Source organism: Furipterus horrens, unplaced genomic scaffold (assembly GCF_987537825.1).
Source record: "Furipterus horrens unplaced genomic scaffold, mFurHor1.1.pri manual_scaffold_16, whole genome shotgun sequence".
NCBI classification, from domain to species: Eukaryota; Metazoa; Chordata; class Mammalia; order Chiroptera; family Furipteridae; genus Furipterus; species Furipterus horrens.
The window spans coordinates 4,396,372-4,405,483 of NW_028327186.1; the positions used below are offsets into that span (position 1 = coordinate 4,396,372).

Consider the following 9,112-nt stretch of genomic DNA (forward strand, 5'->3'; position numbering starts at 1 on the left):
AGGTGGCTGCGTGAGCCAGAGGGCCAAGTGACACGGTCTACGGGCACAGGCGAGTGGTAGTGACCCTGCAGATCAGCCTGAGCCCTGGCTGCTGACACTGAGCAGGCGGCAGCCCAGCCTGGCCTGGCTGTCTGGCTGACCACCACCCCGGCCGGAACACACCAGGACAGGGCCTGGCCTCTTGGCCAGCAGGCCAGCTTGGTGTGTTCACGTCTGATTTTCCCCGCGCCCCAGGCTGCCCGCAGATGCGCCAAGAGGAAGTGGAGTGGAGGTGGCAGGAGGGAACACAGAACCCAGCGTCCCCGCATTCGGCAAGTTCACGAGGCAGATACGTTCCTCACCTAGGGAGCCACACTTACAAAGCCAGCACGTGCAGGCCACTACTGTGTGCCAGGAAGTACCTTTGCTACTGCTCCTCCCATCAGCCCTGCCATGTGAGCACCACTAGCCCCATGTTACAGAGAAGGAACCTGAGTCTTCCATGACTGAGCACAGAGCAGGCTGTGATGCCCGTCCACCTCTCCCGCCAGGCGGACACCTGCTGGCTGGCTTCTGCTTTCTCTCCCGCCGCTGCCATGGGAAGTTGCTCCCTCCCCTGTAGGCAGAGCCTAGAAGTGCCAGGGCAGTTTGAGCTCCCAGGGACCTCTCAGCCCATGCGGATGTGAACCTGGGGATAAATATTCAATGGGAGCCTGCTCCTCGCATCTCTCCAGGGCCCAGGTGCTTGAGCTCATGGCTGGCCATGGGAACCCCGTCTTACCCCTATTCGGGACCTTCCTCTGTCCCCATCTTTCTTCTTCACCTCTGCCCCATCCTTCCTGGGGTCATCTTGCAAGTAAACCCCACAGCCAAGTCCTTGTCGTGGGGTCTGTTTTGGGCGACACTCGAACAAAGATGGAGGAAGAGCATCGCTGGTGGGATGCGGGTGCTCAAATACCAGGGTCCAATTCAGGAGCAAACAGGAACAAGGGAATCCCCTGAAGGGACACTTACAGACAACCCTTCACCCATTTAAAGGGGAGCAGAGGTTGGGCAGAACGGCGGTTCTCAGGACGCTGTGGGCTGCAGGTGGCGGGAGGTCCACCTGGAAGGGGTTGCGGCAGTGAACGAACTCTCCGGCCGGTGTGACTGGAGTCCAGAGGTGAGGGGTGGCCGGGTGGGCTTCATCCATGGCTCCTGCTCTGCTCCCCGTGGTTCGTGAGTGGTCCCCCTCCACCCAGGAGGACAGCCGATAGCCGATGGCTGTGACAGCTGTGGGCTCACATCCACTCGTGACAGTGTGCAGAGGGTGCCACCTCCAGGCACTTATCCCGGGCCCTCTACCAAGAAAGAAGACTGGGGTGGCCATGAAAACAGTCCGGGTTCTTGCGATGAAGGAGCAGTGGTAGAAGCTGGGCGAGTAACCACGCGGTGCCCAGGAGAATGTCTTCCTGAAATTTAAGTTTCTCCAGGCTGAGTTCTCCATAAACGGCCAATGGCTTCGGGCAACGGCTTGCCCCGCTGGCAAACGCCGGCAGATGACAAAAGCAATGAACAAGCCACAAATTAATCCTCACGGAAAAGCTCAGAAACGGCCAATCCTCTGACAACATTTCTGCGTATGGAGAACCCACGGGCTGTGGTTAACTGTGTGTAAACATAATAAAGTTGTATTATGTGAGTAAACATGTCCCTAATTCGAGGAGCGGATTTAAATTTAAGAGTGTTCCGCGGCCTTGTCCAATGAGCCGGTGTCCTGCCCACGGTTCTGCAGGCTCCTGGCTACTTGCCCGTGACCGTGGATGGCTGAGTTGGCAGCCAGCGCAGCAGCAGCCATTTCAGGCAGGCCCGGGAGGTGTACCGTGCGGACAGGCTGGGGCTCTTCTGGACAGGTCCCTGTGTCCCCCTCGGGGAGGATCCTGATGGCACGGGACACATTTCTGCCCCTTCCCCAATGCCAGCCAATGATGTCAAGACCTCAGCACCTCCTATAAATAATTTGCAGCATCCTGTCCTCACAGACTGAAAAAACGCTTTGAAATGTGGCTCAGCCCTGGAGTCCCAAGTTTCCAGTCCCTCCTCCTTGCAGGGCAGCATGGCGCAGTGGCAGCTGCGTGACCGTGAGCAAGGGCATTCCCCCTGCGGGTCACCGGGCTGCCTGAGAGTCTCTGAGGGGACGGTGCCCACTCGCAGGTGGCTCTGCGGCCGCACTGCCCCCAGCTGTGCTGTGTCACTCAGGCTCTGGCTGGAGGAGAAGCGCGTGTCCTCTCATGGCGGAAGGCGTGAGGGCGCTCTCTGGGGTCCTAAACCCGGTCACGAGGGCACCAGTCCCATTCATACGGGATCGTCATCACTTTCCAAAGGCCCCACCTCCAAATGCCATCATATTGGGGATTAGGGTTCAACATATGAATCTGAGGGGACACGGACATTCGGTCCCTAGCGCCCTTCCTTCCAGACCTACGTTCTCTGATGTGACAAGCCACATACCAGTACTATTACGGTGTCAGGGCAAGTGACATCCACTCCCCTCAGGCAGCCAAGATTATATAGATTATTTATTTCCTATAGCTGGTGGCAAAGACAATGTCCCACCCCTCAGCGGGTGACGGCTGAAACATGTCTGTCCTGAATGAGCCCGGGCGAAGTCTCCTGAGCTCCAGTGTCCTCTCTGGCGCCTCCTGCAGGCCCGTTGTCCTGCTCGCGCCTCAGATCGTGCGTGAGGTCCATCTGGTCCCAATTGTCCACCTGGATGGACCCAAGGCTCCTTCAGAGCAACACGCCACCCTGCTGGGCACACGGTGGGGACACACACAGTTTGAGGCCATAGGTGGGCGCTGAGAGGAGGAGAAAGTCAGCCTCAGCTGGTGGAACTGTCCAGCTGCCTGGCTTGGGTTTGGGTGAGAATCAGGGCCTGTTTTTTTCTTTATTTGTTTTTGTTTTGTTGTTTTGTTTTTCAGAGAATCTGCTCTTTTTTAATTTCGTGCCTGCAGGAATATATCCAAGTCTCTTCTATCCTTCATTTGGAAAGTCTTTATTTTTAAGACGCTACCCCTGGCCCATCCAAGCCCCAGGGCAGCAGCTGGCAGGGAGCCTGGGGAGACCAGCTGGGGCCACGCCGTGCACCTGGAAGGGCGCCACTGCTTTCAGAGCAAGAATAACAGTCCTTGTCACACACCTCTGGCCAACCTTGCAAAGCCAAGTGGATGCCTCAGAACAAAGGAAACGTTTTGTGATTAAAACGTTTTTAGGAGCGAGAATCTTTTACGAGCAAGACCATGTTGAAGCCCCCACTTCACATCTGCAAGAAGCACTTAGCCTAGGAGGTGCATGTCCCTCCTTCTGACATCAGATCTCTATTTTTCTCACTTCCCGGTAATGAACACACGTGCCCTTTGGCCCCTGACCATGTTATGGCCAATTACTCCAGCCACAGCCTGCCCAAGGTCCCCCGGCGGGAAATGGCGGTTTGCCAAAGAGAACGGAGAATAAGGCTCCTGGGGGATCTCCTCCCACCTCCTGGGCCTGGTCCATCCTCTTATTCCATAAGGAAGTGACACTGTGCAGCGAGAGGAGGCAGAACCAAATGATGGCAGGCATCATTTCATTTCGCTTAACTCACTTTCTCCATTCATTCATTCATTCATTCATTCACTTTAGAGGAGACTCATCTGATCTTTCGAGTCACCCAAGAGTGTGGTCTCCCCAAACGGTTTCCTCTTTCCCTAGGCTCTGCCTCCTGGAAGAATCTTGCTCTTCTCCTCACTACGGTGGGACCATACGGTTCCCTGCAGAAGTGGCGGTTGGCTTCACTCCTCCCGTGGCCAGAAGCAGCCTGGTCTTAGCAAGTAGCAAGTGGAGATGCTCGTGAAACGCGCCGCTTCCTCCCCAAGTGAACTGCTTTCTCTACTCCAGCAGCAGAGGGAAGATTTGCGGGCATGTTCACATGGGACCTCAGCAGACCCAAGAGGGTGGGACCTTATCTTTGCCAAGCTTGGGGGAGCCCCTGGAAAGGACTACAGTGGCCAGCACCCAGTTTCCTGCACTGCTGTCACCCCATCATCATGTCCCTACCTGGTCCAAACTGAGCACAGTGATATTGATCATTGTTTGATTATAAATATGACCACTCTTCTTCCTCTACATTTCCCTTTTCTACTTATATCTTTTTATCCCAAGGACGATACATGAATATATTACGAATTTCTCAAAGGCATGGGCGCATTCTCTATGTATGTATATCTGCAGCATCTAGAGTAATATCTTAAATATCACAGATACTCAGTAAATATTTCTAGAGCGAGAGGCCCTGAACTGAGCTCAGATAGGCGCCCGTCCCAGAATGCACGGGAAGTAGCGGAGTGGGAGGAACAGGATGCTCACACAGGCAGAAGGAAGGGCCTTTAGAGAACTATGAATACAGCACCGTCGGGTCAGAGAGGGGGGAGCTTGCTGCTGACCAGTGGCACAGAGCAGGGACGCTTGCCCCCAGGACAGGGGAGTGAAGAGATCAAAGGCAACCAACCCGGCCAGCAAAGAGTAAAGAAGAGGGAGCTCCTGGGGCTCAGGTTGGACTTCACACCGTCACAGTCACTGTCAGGGGTAAAGAACAGACCTTAGCAGCAGAACGTGGGCCCTTACAAAGCCAAGGTCAGCAAGAGGGGAAAGGCAGGACCCCATCCCCCTGCAGCCCACAGAGAGCGGGGCGGGGCCCAGCCTGGCAGGCAGATGTTCCAGGGAAGGCTCCCGACTTCTGTGCCTGTCCCTTTTTATAGGGCCCACGTGAGAGGGCAGCCCTGTCACAGGGGAAAAACCCAGGCCGCCAGGTGCCAGGAAGTCTGGTTTGTGATGCCAGCCGGTTTGCACGAACTGGCTGGGAACTCCTGCTGCCTGGCAACTGGAGACCTGGGCCCAGGAAAGGTGCAAAAAATCCATCTGCCCCTGGGGGAGGCCGAGCCTTGGGACGATGGCCCCTTTCTTGGGAAGAAGGAGGCCCAAGTCCCGGCTGGCTCGGTGTCCAAGCAACATAGAATGATCCCTGGGTTTGCAGACTACCCAGCTCCTGTGGTCAAGCCACAGTGAGGTAATCAGGTGCAGACATCCAGATAGAATGGGCATGTTTGCCTCGAAGAGGCTCAGAAGGCATCTGTATGAGACGCTCAGAGAAGTGAAGAGCAGGAGCAGGTCAGTACAAGAATGCCTTAGCATTTGGATAAGTCACAGCAGGCAAGACCTGTCGGTAGGCAGGGTAGGTGGGTGAGACACTCTGAAGTCCTGTAGGACGGGGGGCACTCGGTTGAATCAAGCTCCTCTCCCCCACGCACTAACGCCTTGGACCCATATAACGGCCCACGGCACTGGCTCCCCCCAACACACACACAAAGGCTGGAATGCTCCCCAAGTGATGGCGACCATGCAGCCAGCCACCCGTTAGAGAGTTCTAGAAGGTTTTTATGGAGGTCAGTTGGAGCTCAGATGGGGTGGTGATGGGGGGCCAGCCTGGATTTGGGAAATCCCGGGGGATGAGACTTGGCGGACTGGCAACGCCTGGACTTGGGAAGTGAGTTAGAGGGAAGAGTCAAGTGGGACAAGCGCTCGAGGCCAGGCACGGCTTGCTGGTGACGATGACACGGCTGTGGAGGTCACAGCTGGGCAGGGACAGCAGGACAGGGGCACTTCTGCCCTTTGTTTTGCTTCTTAAAGCTTCACTGACGTGTAATTTACATACAATGAAACACGCCCACTGTCAGTGTCAAGTCCACATTTTTCCGAGTTGTATAGCTGCCGGCCCAACCCTGTCCTAAGGAGCTGCGGGGCTCCCGTGGGGCTCAGGAGGCAGCCCGGCCTTCAGGGCGAGGGTGGGAGGCGCAGGCCGCGGATGGTGCGCGAGGTGGAGTATCGAGTGGACCTTTGGTTCAGCGTGTTGGGCGCTGTGTTGAGTGACGTAGGGGGTGGAACGAGAAGGAGGAGCCAAAGGCACAGAGAGGTAAGGGGAGGAGCCTGTCGGGTCAGAGGTCAAGGGGAGGAGTGCCAGGGAGACGTGGGCATCGGGCACATCCAAGGGCGGTGCCGGAGGATGCTGGGGACAAGCTGGAGATGGGGACAGGGAGCCATGGCGCCACGAAGGGAGGCTCCTCTCTGGGTGAAGAACAAAGGGACAGGCCAAAACCAAAGGGGCACTGCCCAGGGAGACGGGGGGCGCAGGAGCTGGAAGGCCGGATGGAAACTGGGACACCTCCCTCCCGCCGCCCTCCACGCTCGCCGGTCCTGCCCAGCCTACCTTCTCCCGGTTTCCGCTCCTCTCCCTCTGCATCGGGCCATTCGGGTGCGCCTCTGTCCATGCTCCGCAGCGTCCCATGGAAAAGGGACGAACACGTCAGCTTGGGCTTCCCAGCTTCTCGGGGTCCCTGGGGAGAAAACCTCCATCGGGTCAGCAGCGCCGCGGCCTCCTGCGCCCCAGCCTGCCCACTGCCACCGCAGTCCAGTCCCACCGGTGTCCCCTCGGGCCCTTCCCTGCCACGGAGCCACCGGCCCCGCTGCCGGGACGCGCTTCCCTCCGCGCTCCCATCTTCCAGCCTCCCTGCGCGCTCGCCCCGCTCGCCCCTTTCCCGGCACCTTGCCTGCCCGCCCAGCGCTTGCCATCCTTGGTAACTGTCACGTGGGTACTTCGTGCTCACTGTTTACTTCCTCCCACTAGGCCAGCGGCTTCTTGAAGGCAGGCCCACTCTGTACTGCTCGCCCTTGAATCCCCAGAGCCTAGCACAGTTCCTGCCGCTCTGAACGTGGGCCAGGCCGTGGGATGGACGGATGGAGTGCTAGCTCCGGCTCTTGCACGATAAGACTCTGAAACCCTAGCTCTGTCTCCTGATGTTCCTTCGGTGCTGTTTTATAATAACCAAGGGTTCAAGCATCCTCCTCCCAACCTGCTGAGACCCCCGAGGAGAGACAGTAGACCTCTGCGGTCTTGTCACATGGCTCCGGCTGGCTGTTCAGACCTCTGGAAGGCCTTCGTTTTCCTCTGACCTTGGGGCTGCTTGTCACTGCAGACCCCACACCAAGTGGTGGCCTGCAGTGCACCGCACCTGGGACGGGGTGCTGACCCCAGAGTGCATCTCCTGGGGGGTACAATGTTAAAATCTATTCAAAGCCATCCTGGCCCTGCCTGTGGGTCTCTTTGCCCAGAGCCCCGACCACCACGCTTCTTTCCTGTCTTGTGTGGCTTCGGGGCTGGTTGGATTTCCCCATTTCTGATGTCTGGAAAAGGAAAACAAGCTTGCCTCCTCACCCCGCTGCCTTCTGCTCTCTCTGCGGGCTCTGGGGCACGGTGCCCATCTGTAAATGGTGTTTCAGTTCATCCTCTGCTGTTGTTTTGGGGCTGCGAGGCCTGCGCTGTTAATACCAGGTGCCGAAAAATTAAGACTTATCAGTCATCATCATCAAAGCAAGGTGGGGTAGGAAGGTTTCAACTAGTCCCAAATTTCCCGAAGGGATCTGGCTTCCTGTCAACTGCTGTCTCCCGAGGCTGAGGCTGACGTTACTAACAGAACAACGTTCTCATCAGCTGCCCAGCAGTCTTGGGTTTACTCAGTGAAAACCCCATGCTAGGGCCCCGTCCTAAGCACAGGTAAAGGAACAGAGACTTCTTGACTGATAATGTTAGTTGTTTTTTGCAATCAGACCATAGCACTCTAAGGATAGTGTGTGTGTGTGTGTGTGTATAAAATGTGTGTGTGTGTGTGTGTGTATATATAAAATGTATGTGTGTGTGTGTATATATGCTTTTATTTCCCCTGGAAGATGAGTTTTAACAACCTAGAAATCTTAATTAAGCTTTCCTGCTGCACTTTTTAATTGAATTAGTAGCAGGAGAATATTTTTAGAGTGGAAGTGATTATTTCATGTAACATACATGTCTGAAGATGCTCCACCTGCTCTACAGGGCAAAGCCCAGTTGAGAAGTGACTTCACAAATCTAAAAGTATGACCTGTTGTTTTTGCATACGGCACCACCACCATATTTATTGATTCTATTCATTCATTCTTTATCCCCTGCGTTCTTTCTTCCTAAGGACAAGGTGGGGTGGGGTTGGGAGGACCATTTTTAATAACGCTTTACAAACTTGGCGGGCACTGAATGTTGTTTTCAATTTCCTCTGGTTTGGCTCTTCTGGCTGGGTTCCCTTCCTAGATTTCTGTCTCATTTGGATTTTTATTTTTTTTTTTTTATTGAGAGGAGCCAGGATATCACTTAGAGGTCAGTGGTATGTATGTTCCTTCAAAGAGTAAAAATAACATTAAGAAGTTTTGCTCTGAGGAAGCTGCAGGTTAAACAAGATAGCAGCCATTTAACTATCTGTGACGTGTGCAGTATCTCAGCACTTCAGTACCAGATGGCACGTTTCTGATGAAGGCCCCAGCTAGACTGGCTCTTTAAGACTCCAGTGAAAGACATGAACTAAATGAAACTTTCAGATTTTTCTCAACAGTTCTTTGTATACAAGTAGAACAAAGGTGATTTTAATAGTGGTAATGTGGAACACGTAGTTTGAAAATGATGGCAAGTACAGCTCCCGGGTAAGATCACTAAAGTATTTATGTGCCAACCATGGGAATGGTCTCAATAAAAACAGAGTTAATCCCCAGAAGTAGATATTACCCATGTCTGCACTAATTATTTACCAGTTTGGCAAAGGGGCTGAGAAGGAACCTGTGAGAAACTTGAGGGTGAGGTGGGGTGGGGCGTGATGAATTCCATTTAAGGAATTTTCCACGAGTTTGCCAACTCTGATACAGCAGCGAGATACACGCAAAGATATGAGACTGGGTAGGACTGTCCCAAAGGAAGGTGGCGTGTGAAGACAACTCCCTGAGGTCGCCACAGGCACAGGCAAAAATCAAGTCATTTCTTGCTTTCTTTTTGATATTTGTGATATCAGATGATTCGGCTCTTTTATCTCACATTTCCATGTTTACCTTTAGAGTGAGCTTTAGTATTTCCCCATAGCTCTTCCTCTGCCAAACATTGCAACCCGGGGGACCTTTCTTTAGAGGCGCATGTACCATCGCTTCTGAAGTTGTGTCTTATCTCATTCCTTCGGGTTTCTCTTCATCTTCAAGTGCTCAGGGTAGCCTC

At 54.4% G+C, this 9,112-nt stretch overlaps 1 long non-coding RNA gene across 2 annotated transcripts; it reads right to left on the reverse strand.

Moving 5' to 3' along the window:
* Positions 1-1,093: 1,093 nt before the first annotated feature.
* Positions 1,094-9,112, reverse strand: LOC149992026 (uncharacterized). 2 transcript variants are annotated; one of them, XR_016508506.1, is made up of 3 exons: positions 8,953-9,112; positions 6,260-6,386; positions 1,094-1,626 (listed from the first exon to the last, which is right to left on the reverse strand). It is a non-coding gene; the product is annotated as an uncharacterized LOC149992026 (long non-coding RNA). The 2 variants fall into 2 exon arrangements; XR_016508505.1 differs by lacking the exon at positions 8,953-9,112 and adding an exon at positions 7,265-7,329.